We start from the raw sequence: 12,525 nt of genomic DNA on the forward strand, positions 1-12,525 counted from the left end.
CCAAGGACAGCCAAAAAGACAAACAAGTGGATCCTTGAGCAGATAAAGCCAGAAATTTCCCTGGAAGCCTAGATGATGAAAATGAGGCTGTTGTATTTTGGCCACATCATGGGAAGGCATGACTCTGACAATAATACTAGGAAAGGTGCAGTAGAAAGACAGAAAGACCACATATCAGATGGACAGATGCAATCAGTGAACTCAGGGGCCTGAAATTACAGGACCTAAGCAGAGCAGTGGAAGATGGAGGTCTTGGAGATGTCTCACTCACAGGGTCACCATTAACAACAACAATGAGCTTTCATGGATATAAACTCACTTCTTTGGATGCAGTACATCAGATGCAGTAAACAGACACTTGACATTTCAGTTTGCATCCTATTTTTGGTACTCAAGAAAAATATTTTTAAATTTAAGAAAAAGTTTAAATTTTCTCTACGTATTTCCTCTCTATTTTGAAAACTTTTAATTGTATATTGTAAAGTAAGTCATGAACTGGTTCAGATAGAATTGCATTGAGCTTGGAAGTGCTACCATACAGACTCGACTATAAGTCGACCTCATGTATAAGTCGAGGGGGGCCAAAATGATGGATTTTCATATGACTCATGGATAAGTCGAGGATAAAACTTAGGGGCATGGAGCAAACAATGTACACAGTTTACTATCTTCATAAAGAAATGTCTTATTCAGATCCTTCTCAGCCCAATTCCTCTTGCCTCCCCTTTGAAAGGAAGTACCAATGATGTGCCACCACTGCCATTTTTCTGCTCAAGAATTCAAAAAGGACAGAAGCGGCATCATGGTGGAAAGAGTAGAGGAGGCTGGTGCTTCTTTTGGGTGCTCCCAGGATGGAGTAAGCTCTTAGCTTTTGCCACTCTACTCAGGGAAGGGAAAGAGTTAAAATACAGTACAGTGGACTCTTGTTATGCGCTAGTGTTTGGTTCCAAGATCCTCCGTGTATAACAAAATCCGTGTATGCTCAAGTCCCATTAAATATAATGGCAGAGGAAAACGATGTCCCTTATAAAAAATGGAAAATCAAGGTTTGATCATTGAAATTTATACTTTTTGGAACATTTTCAAACCGTGTATGCTTGAATCCATGTATAACAAATCCGTGTATAAGAAGGGCTGACTGTACTTACATTGACCCATGGTTAAGTCGACCCAGCTTTTTGAGGTTAATTTTTGACTAAAATTTCTAGACTTATACATGAGTATATACAGTACTTTTATATAGAGCATTATAGAAGTAGAGAGGGGAGAGGGAAACTCAGGGAGAATTGCTTAGTGTGAGGTGCTGTCAATCAAATGATACGTCTTTGCAGAGCACTGAAAAAGAGTTTGTTTTTGATTTTTTTGGAGCACATCTCCAAAATTCACCCTGCCAATAGCATAGCCACTGGGGGATGTTTCAAACTCTGTGCCTTTAGGTTCTAAGGTAATTCCACTCACCAAAGCAGCCCATGATTTTCTCTGCTCTAGAAAGACTATGAAGGATTCGAGGTCAAGCTAGGAATTGGCCTGAGCAAGAGCCCTCTCCAGCGTGGCTGTCTGGCTCCCCAGATTTTGTCTTGCTTCCCTACTTCCAGCTCCTAGAACTTCAATGTGTAACTTCCAAAGGTCATTGATAACCATGGCATAATTTTGAGAGCATAAACTAGGGCTAAGGCACCTTTTGTCCATGTGCCTTGTTGCCCCTCTACATGCAGGATTCAAATCCAAAGGACAAGTGTGCACAATTTATTATATTTAAATCAAATGTGGTTTTTTTTTTAATGAAGGGTTTGTAGGGAAAATGTTTTTACAGACAGACAGTTCTTTGGTGTGGGAGTATTATGAGGTTATTATTGCAAAACCTTTTAAAAAAGACTTATGAACACTTGTGATTCTTTGCAAGTAATATTTGGATACACATGGAGTTCTGAAAATTAGGGATCCTTTCATACAGGAGTGAATGATGCACCACTGCAGATGCCTGCTTAGCAAAATGGGCCATTTGTTTTCCACAAGGAATGTATGGCATTCCCTCCAAGTACTAGTTTGATGTCATACAAAAAAAGAGAACCAACATTTCAAGAGACTACTCTTACTTCACCTCAGTATCTAGAGCTAGGAAAGGTCACCTTTCTAGACTACAGTATGAAGTCCCCTGTAGTAACATATTTAGGCCCTGCCAGTTTCTCTCCACTATAGCTCCACTGCGGGAGAATGTCTTGGTTTATATTGCCATACATTTCAGTAGAGTCACATTCATTCCCATAGCATCGTTTTCTGAGTTCAGCTTCTGGCTTCTCTCATTATGAAAGGTGATACAGTAACTCTCCTGCTCTGCCTATGAATCTCAATGTACTCTCCCCAAGCCAGCAGAAGCTATTTTCTCTCTCCTTGTCTATATATACAAACCTCGAGGGAACGCACGTTGTGGATTGTATGTGGCACTCTACTTGTAAATCTTCAGCACTTAGTGTTTTGTGTGTGTTTCAGAGGACAGACTTTGCCAGCTTATCAGTGATGTTAGACTTAATACAAGAAGCTTTTTAAAAACAGTATAAAATACAAGTTACTTGGTACCTCCTCATATATCCAAAGGCGCATACACTGGCACACCCAACCCTAGACATTTGTGTCAGCTCATATTCTTGCAGGATTGGATTGAGATCATGGCTATCAAGACTGCAATAGTGCGCGGTTGCCAGTGCATCCCGTCCTAAGTATTTAGTTGCTGGTGCTTCTTGTCACAGGGTTATATTCCTTAAGTCTATCAGCTTCAGATTTTTAGAACAAACTAATTAAAACAAGATATTTGTACCCAAATTAGCATAGTTTGATAAAGGAACCTGAACCAATATTAGGTTTTCTTGTCATCAAAGTATGTGTATATTCATATTACGAAGAAATTTTTAAGCTGATGAGTAGATGGTATCTACATCACGTTTCATACCGATGCTACCACACTTTGGATGTTATTAAAAGAAATTAAAGGCACTTTTATATATATTTATTTGTTGTGTTTTTAAACCCCCAATTTAAACACCACATTTTCCCGTCATAAGTTACGTGATTCTTAATTTTCTGTCTTTATGAAAATCCATATTTGGTTTCTTTTTTTATTCATTTATTCAACTATGATTAAATTCCAAAGTAACCTGAATCTCAGATTTGTTTAGATTTACAGAACATTTGTTTCTATCACCATTCCAATTGTTTTTTAGAACTGGGGAAAAAAACCTATTTCTATGAAAGCATTTACCCTATAATGCTCAAAAAGAAAAGCTACTAAGTCCCAACAACAGTTACACTCAAATGCACACTCAGAAAACAATTCAACTTGACTTCAAGGGGCTTATCCAGGTTACTGCAGAAGCTTTACAAGTTTTTCCTTTTAAAAAAATAGTTCAACCATTTGATCATTTTTATTCATGTCAGTGGAATCCTATAAGATCTATTACATTACCTAACTTTGTATATACTAGGTACATAGCAAAGGAGCTAAGAAACCTCTTTACTGAATTGTGTGAAGATGCATAATGGCACACTGTAATGTAATAGCAGCCCTCCACCGGGTACAGACATTACACAACTGCACAATTCTAATTCCTGAAGATGTAAATCCATTTATGAAGATGTAGGGTCTCAGCAGGATTCCACAGCTTTTCTGCAACTTTCCTAGCTCTCTAACATACTATTTGAGTGATGGAATTAAACACAAACTTAGCCATATCTACTTGTCGATTCCTGCACTGGTAATCCACACAAAATGACTATATGATTCCAGAGATCCCTTCCAAATCTACAGTTTTAAGATTCTATAGATTCATCTGGTGGCATTATCAGGTTGAAATCCCAGCTTCCCCATACAGCTTACACTTTTGCATGAGCCAGTTGGAGCTTGTCAGTGTAACCTTCATCACATAACTATTGTTAGAATAAAAGTGAAGGTGGTGAAAATAATTTACAGTGCCTTCTTCTCCAGGAAATAAATGGAATGAAATGCATTTCCAACAGCCTTTGGGGGTTGGCTACAAGTACAAAATTTCAGTGAATTCATTGAAGTTTATTTGGAGCTTAGGCCTGTTACAGACAGCCAAAATAAAGCTGCTTCAGGTCTCTTTGGAGGTATGCTATTTAAATGATGCATGGGTCCTAAGAGTCCGGAGGTCGCGCCAAAGCCACACTCCATTCCTAAGCACTGGAGTGCAGCTTTGGTGCAGCTTCCGGATTCTTAGGACCCATGTATCATTTAAACAGCATACCTCCAAAGAGACCCCAAGCAGCTTTGTTTTGGCAGTCTGTAACAGACCTTAGTTTTATTCAGGCATGCTCCCCTCTGAGATCCACCATAATGTAGTGGTTTCACTACAACTCTGGAGAACAGGGTTCAATTACCTGCTTGGCCATTGAAGGCCACTGGATAACCTTGGGCCAGTCATACTCTCTCAGCCTCAGAGGAAGGCAAAGGCAACTCCCCTCTGAACTAATCTTGTCAAGAAAACCCCATGATAGGGTTACCTTAGGGTCACCATAAGTCAGAAATAGCTTGAAGGCACACAACAACAAATGTTCTCATCTACAAGCTGAATGACGAACTATGGAGTTTATCACACGAACGAGATCGGGAGTTTATCCTGTGAACATCCCGGGAAAATTGCATAATTATGCGTAACGATTTCACATGACATCACACAAAACCCTCCATTAAAGTGGTCACAAAGAAGCATTAATTTGCATCTTTTTACTTTTGGATTTCAGCAACAATGCATTTCCAATATCACTTTATTTGCGCAATTGCGTGTGCTAATCATTCATACAATTACTCAACATTTCCACTTCATTTGCGGGATGCTTTAAATGCGCTTTAATCTCTCTTTAATGTTGAAATCAGCCCCACTGTGATAAACTCCTATGATTTACTAGTCACTTCATCCTCTCCCTTCTCAGCTGCTCAGTCAGCTTCTGCCTGGAACCTGGTGGAGACAGGAATCAGCCAGGCAGTCTGTATGCATATGCCAAAGAGAAACTGTAACTCTCTCTTTTCCCATTTTGGTTGGTGGAAAGTTTAGGGGGGAAATCCACTAGTTTTAAGATAGGGGAGAAGGAGATGGGAGATCTAATGAACTTTATTGGAAGTGAGCTTCAGACACACTCACCTGCCTCTTTTTCTTAGGCTCATGTCCCCAAATATGGGATATTTTGGCATCTTGTTCTTGGACAAGCTTTCCAGTCTTCAAATATAAGGGGCACCTGGCAAGCCTACTTACATTGGAGCTTACATGCCACAGCTTACATTGGAGCTTACATTAATATCGAGGACATAGAGTGTTGTTTTTTTAAGAGCGTAAATATCCTAGCATATTTAAAAATATAAGATGTCCAATTTACGAGCTTCTTCTTGGATAGTGTATTCCTTGCTCTGTACTTGCTGAGGAAGGCTGGGATCCTTCACCAGCAGGCAAAAGCATTTAGTCGACTCTAGTCGACTCAGGCTTGCATCCTTCCGAGATCGCTAAAATGAGTACCCAGACTGTTGGGGGCAAATTAGCTTACTTGCTAATTAGCTTACTTACTGTTCACCACTATGAGCTTTGGAATAGCGGTATATAAATAAAACAAATTATTATTATTATTATTATTATTATTATTATTATTATTATTATTAGTCAGGGCTATATAATCGGTGAGGGCTATTGTTTCTCTTTGTTGTAATGTGTCCTTATTGTTTGAATTGTATTGCTTTTGTTTGAATTTTAGTGGAGTTAGCTGCACTTGAGCGACCTTTTTTTCTTTTACAAAAAGGCGGCATATAAATTTAATAAATAATATGCCCATTTAATTATTCTCCTCAGAATGGGTTTAGAAGCCCCATCCACCCACTATGTCACCTGGGTTGTGTAAAGACCAACAACACAACCAGTTACAGATTTTTGAATGCATAAGAGAGAGAATGCCATCTGCTACAACCTTTCAAATTAGCTGAAACCCAGAGACAATATTTTCGTTTGCCTGGAGTGGAATGACAGATACTATTCTTCCAGGTTTCTGTTCAGGAAATGTAGGGAAATCTGGTTACCCATAAAATTGGCATGGACACATCCTGCATAATTTTGTTCCCTTGGAAGTGCAGAATGAAATGACGTTCACTTGGGAGTAGATAGATAAATTTATTATGATCAACCGGTCAAACATCAAATAAACATCAGTCAACAAACATCATAATAAATCACAAATAAACATAATAATAAATTATCAAATTATTAAAGTAAATGATATTAATTAAAAACACTGGGGAATACTGACTTAGAGGCTTTTAGAAAACCAGCAATTGTATTTAATAAGTACCCTAAAAAGACAGAATGTGTTCTCAGTTTGTGATGAATGCAAGCAGCAATTTCTGAATACCTAAATAAGAAGTACAGACTCACTATATAATGGGTTAGATCCAGAATTAGTTATACTTTGAGTAAGTTCATTGAAATTAAACCCAAATATGTATAATTATATCTAGGTTTATATTTATATCTAGAAGGGGAACATACTACAAGACCAACAAGACATAAAAAGACATTGGCTGCAATACAGAGAAGAGCTATACAGAAGAGATGACAAAATGAATGACACATGCAATGAGGAAGCATACGAAGATGAACCCCAAATTCTAGAAAGTGATGTGGAAGCTGCAATAAGAGAAAATGGGAAGAATAAATCTTCCCAGGAATAGATGATATTCCAATTGAATTGATACAATCCACACAGACAGTATCAACTCCATAGTTTTTTTGTGGGTTTTTCGGGCTATGTGGCCATGTTCTAGCAGAGTTTCTTCCTGACGTTTCACCAGCATCTGTGGCTGGCATCTTCAGAGAACGTTTGCCTGGAAAGGACTTGGCTATATATATTGTGAGACCTGGAAAGGCAGGAGTGATTTGCATGTGTATTGTTTGTTGCTAATTGCAGTCCTCAGGGTGTGAGGGTCTGCACAAGAGGATTAATGTCTGCTTGATTAGTGCTCATTGTCTGCTGGGAAACCCCTGACCCTGGGAGATTTCTCATTTGCATTTGTCTTTATCTTGCTATCTTTCAGGACTGGTAGCCAAACCTTGTTTACTTTAAGGGATTCCAGCCTCTGCCTCTGTGTTCTCAGAAAAGGCAAAGGGTGTTCAACCTGAGGATAATGGAGCAGAGGACAGAAAAGAGGAATTTCAGGACAGAATAAGTAAAGAGATAGTACAGGAATACTTGTTTAACCTAAACAAATACAGTATAAGTCTCCAGGACCAGATGAACTACATCCAAAGGTATTAAAAGAGCTGGCAAATGTAATATCAGAGCCATTGGCAGTAATCTTCAAGAACTCCTGGAGAAGTCCCAGCAGACTGGAGGAGGGCAAATGTTGTCCCCATCTTCAAAAAGGGGAAAAAAGAGGATCCCAACAATTATCGTCCAGTTAGTCTGACCTCAATACCAGGAAAGATTCTGGAGCAGATCATTAAACAGAGAGTCTGTGAACATCTAGAAAGCAATGCCATAATCACAAAAAGTCAACATGGGTTTCAGAGAAACAAGTCATGCCAGACAAACCTAATCTCTTTCTTTGATAAAATTACCAGCTTGGTAGATGAAGGGAATGCTGTGGATATAGTATATCTTGATTTCAGTAAGGCCTTTGACAAGCTTTCCCATGACATTCTTGCAAACAAGTTTGTAAAATGTGGGTTAGACAAGGATTACATGGATTTGTAATTGGTTGACTGGCCGAAGCCAAAGGGTGCTCAACAATGGCTCCTTTTCATCCTGAAGAGAAGTGACCAGTGGGGTCCCACAGGGCTCTGTCCTGGGCCCAGTGCTATTCAACATCTTTATTAATGACTTGGAGGACAAAATTGGGGGCATACTTATCAAATTTGCAGATGACACCAAATTAGGAGGAGTAGCTAATACCCCTGAGGACAGGATCAAGATTCAAAATGACCTGAACAGACTAGAAAACTGGGCCAAAGCTAACAAAATGAATTTCAACACGGAGAAATGTAAGGTACTGCACTTAGGGCGGAAAAATGAAATGCACAGATATAGGATGGGTGACACCTGGCTGAATGAAACTACATGTGAAAAGGATCTTGGAGTCCAAGTAAACCATAAGTTGAATATGAGTTAACAGTGCGATGCGGCAGCTAACAAGGCCAATGCAATTTTGGGCTGCATCAATAGAAGTATAGTGTCTAGATCATGAGAAGTAATAGTGCCACTCTATTCTGCTTTGGTCAGGCCCCACCTGGAATATTGTGTCCAGTTCTGGGCACCACAATTAAAAAAGGACATTGAGAAACTGGAGCGTGTCCAAAGGAGGGCGACTAAAATGGTGAAAGGTCTGGAAACCATGCCCTACGAAGAACGACTTAGGGAGCTGGGGATGTTTAGCCTGGAGAAGAGAAGATTAAGAGGTGATATGATAGCCCTGTTTAAATATGTGAAAGGATGTCATATTGAGGAGGGAGCAAGCTTGTTTTCTGCTGCTCCAGAGACTAGAACACGGAACAATGGATGCAAGCTCCAGGAAAAGAGATTCCACCTGAACATTAGGAGGAACTTCCTGACAGTAAGGGCTGTTTGACAGTGGAACACACTCCCTCAGAGTGTAGTGGAGTCTCCTTCCTTAGAGGTCTTCAAACAGAGGCTGGATGGCCATCTGTCAGGGATGCTTTGATTGTGATTTCCTGCATTGCAGAATTGGGTTGGACTGGATGGCCCTTGCGGTCTCTTCCAACTCTACGATTCTATGAGTCTATGATTCTATGATCTAGTTTTGCACAGCTTAATAAATTAAATATTATGTGGAGGACAAAATAATTTGGTGTGGAAGAGATTCTGGTATCTTGTGTTTGTGTCAAATTCTTATTCAAGGGAAGAGGCGCAAGAGATGGTCTTTTGTTGCCTGGGCAATTTCTTGCCCTGCATTTGGCTCATGTTGGTCAAACGTGTGATAACGTTACAAAAATGGAAGGTAAGCCACCTATTACCAGTAAATGTGCTAGAGTGAAGGACTGTAGCCTGCTGCTCTCATTCTCCCTGCTGCAACCTGAATAGATTTATAGTAGTGATCCAAATTTTTCTTCACGGCAAGCAGGAAATGCTGAGGGTCAGAAAGCCCTAAGCTAGACTGTCTTCAGATCTAGTGAAAGATTTCACACCACTAGCACTGAAGACAGATTCAAAGACCAACCTAGGCCTTGTCTGCACTGGCCAGGATACTCCAGTGGCAGTTGTTCCAACCTGCCCCTGATACCTGTACCTCTTTTCCTATGCCATGGCAAGTGTCTGCACAGCAGTACCACTGGGCTGCCTGGCATGTCTGCTGACACTTCAGGTTGCTCACTTCTGAAGTCAGAAGGAGGAAGCAAGTGCGGAACATACAGTTGGGGGCCTTGTTCTGACCTCAGAATGAGTGGCCCATGGCAGTGGCGGATGCACCAAGTAGCCTAGTGGGACGTCTGTGCAGATAGCTACCATGGCATGGAAATTCCCAGAAGATCTGGAGCAACAAGTATATTATTTTAATGTGTTTTAAGGCTTTAATTCCCCTGTTTTGGTATTGAACATGCTGGATATCATCCTGACTGCTCATATCAAAAGCAAGGTTTTGGATGTGTGTTGTCCAAACAGGACAAAGCCAGAATGTGTGTGTGTGTGTAGGGGGGGGGAATAGGTCTATTGGCCCATGCAGACAATGCCCTAGTTAGCTTTTGTATATACAGTGTGCCCTCCCCTGACATGGGGGATCCATTCTATACTCCCCTGTATAAGGGGAATTCTTTGTATGCTCAAGCCCCATTAAAAAGAAATTTGCCCCATGATAGGGTCGCCATAAGTTGAAAATGACTTGAAGACACAAGAACAACAACAAGTCATTACTCTTGTTTTCAGCTGATACTGTATTTGTTCCTCTTGTAGTTTAAATGTGTGTAATGCACCCCAACACCATCTTCAGAAGAAACTAAGGACACATAATTTCATTAGCACAGGTTGAGTCTCCCTTAACCAAAATGCTTGGGACCAGAAGTCTTTTGGATTTTGGAATATTTGCAAATATATAATGGGATATCCTGGAGATGATATCCTGGAAATGAGACCTAAGTCTAAACATGAAATTCATTTATGCTTCCTATAAACCTTAGACACATAGAGTGAAGGTAACTTTATACATTATAATCTTTCATAATTTTGTGCATGAAACTGTACACTGAATCATCAGAAAGCAAAAGTGTCAGCCACCTATGTGGACAATTTTGGATTTGGGAGTATTTTGGATCTCGGAATTCCAAATAAGGAAGACTTAACCTGCAGTGATTTGCATGAGGAATTAATGAATCAAAGCTACCTACTCTGTCAAGTGGAAGTGCTACTACACAGCAGAAAGCATGGACTGCAAAACTGACTTCCACAAGTTCCTCGTTCCCAGAGCCAAGAATCAGTGTTCAGCTTGCATCCTTTCAGATAATGTGGAACAGAGTAATTGCCAGATGTGGTTTGATGTCAAGTCCAAAGGGCAGAAGATTAGGAGGAGAGGATTTCATAAGTCTGCTATAATGTTTTAAATCCTCCCAACTTAACACTATAGCAGGTGAATGTTAAAGTCCTACTAGCAATGGGAAGCCCAGTTATGCCATCTAGTGACTAAGGGCATGTATACCTTACTCTTGCTGCTGTGAGGATGGACTGTTTTCCAGTCACAGTGGGTCCAGTCAGTGTAGGGTAGGAGAGAGACAGACATTTTCACGGTCAGATTTTTAGCTTTTTAAAAAGCACCTTGCAGTTGTGAAGGAACCCTCTCTGGGGGTACATAGTAGGCTTTCTGTCCAAAGCCAGACTGGCTAAACACAGTCCCATGTTCCAAGTCTTTTAGTGCATAGTAAAATTTACTGCTGAACCATTGCAGAGCTGTGGTTGAATAAAATATGTACTGTAATTCAGCTTATTTCCTTTAAAAACATCTACTATCAATGATATTCTAGGGAGGTTTTTTTTTAGATTATCAAGAGAAGAAATTGAAGAAGATGTAACTGAAGAAATTTGGAAGGTTTTTATTGTTTACGTTATTCATAGAGTTGAAACCCCATTTAATCAAACTTCTTTCTAGAAAAGTGCATTTTGAACATTAGAGATAATGTCCAAAATGGATATGTATATACAACCTTTTTGAAGATAGGCTTATACCCACAGCAACTGTCATACTATATTATATTGTTAAGGTACTGGAAAAGATTGTAATGGAAAATAGAATAACAGTATAAAAAAACAAATATTTAAAAAGCAAAAAGGTTTTACACAAGTGCTTCGGGAAACAGGAGATCTATTAGAGCCTGCTTCCGGTGCCAGTGTCAGAATCTTGCAATGCAAACCACCAATCCTTGAATATAGCAGCTGTGGAAGGTTTGGCTCGTTTTGAACTGGGAGGACACAAGGAAGGGGGAATTTGGGGCAGCAGTGGCACACTTTCAAGAAGCATTCTATTAATGGCTTGGATCCTACACAGTTACTTCTCCCTTGAAACAAAGAGCAACATTATAGTCTCGTGACATCCCTTTGAGTTATGCTACATGTAGGATATAGAGCCCTTGTGCACTAACAGAATTATGACACCATTGCCAAGACATAGGACTTTATTATACCAGCTTCCCCCTGCTTCATAATTATGTTAGTGAGTCTGAAAACATTCAATATCACCCTTCTCTTCAATTGTGTGAGTGTGCTGCTTTGGCAATCCATAGTTCCTTTTGCACCAGTTCTGTAACCCTGTCTTCCATGCTTTTCAGCACATGTGTGCCTTTGCTGAGATTATTACTCTGTTTCTTTCAGTTTTGTTTTTATTTTTATGTAATTATGCAATCGCAGCAAAAATAAAATCATCCCCTCTGACAAAAGGGACAGCGGAACAACCTCAGACTACTCAGGGAGTAGTGAAGGATGAAGAGGGGGAGAATCACACCTGCCACACGACTGTTGTCAATTGTTACTTCTGTGGAAAGGACCTATTGCAATGGAATATGACTAAGGGAATAGGAGCAATATTAGGAGCTTATTGATGGGCTTTCCATGTCAATGAAAAGGTGTGCTATAGAAATAAAGGAAATGCAAAGCAGCAACTGAATAGACATGATGTTGTGTGATAACTACTGGCCAGATATGCTAATATCTTGCTTTAATTCCAATTTACCGTGTGAAGTCCATTGTCTTGCTACAATAGTACAGACATAAATGGGCAGTCAGTGCAATGGACTGGTCTGGGACTGGTCTGGAAGGAGATTAATATTGGGCCATAAGGAAAAGTTTTGTGCACTCAAAGCAATGAGAGAAGTGAATCATTATGGCAACATAGGCCTAAACAGAAGTGTGGTGGTGGAAAGCCAAAAAGTGGCAGTAATAAAGATGTGAGATGACCAATAAAAAAACAGTTTACTAGCATTTTATGGAGTAAATTATATAACTTATGGGATGCGTTTTCCACTTTTAAACCTTTGCATCCTG

This window comes from Sceloporus undulatus, chromosome 3 (genome assembly GCF_019175285.1).
Source record: "Sceloporus undulatus isolate JIND9_A2432 ecotype Alabama chromosome 3, SceUnd_v1.1, whole genome shotgun sequence".
NCBI classification, from domain to species: domain Eukaryota; kingdom Metazoa; phylum Chordata; class Lepidosauria; order Squamata; family Phrynosomatidae; genus Sceloporus; species Sceloporus undulatus.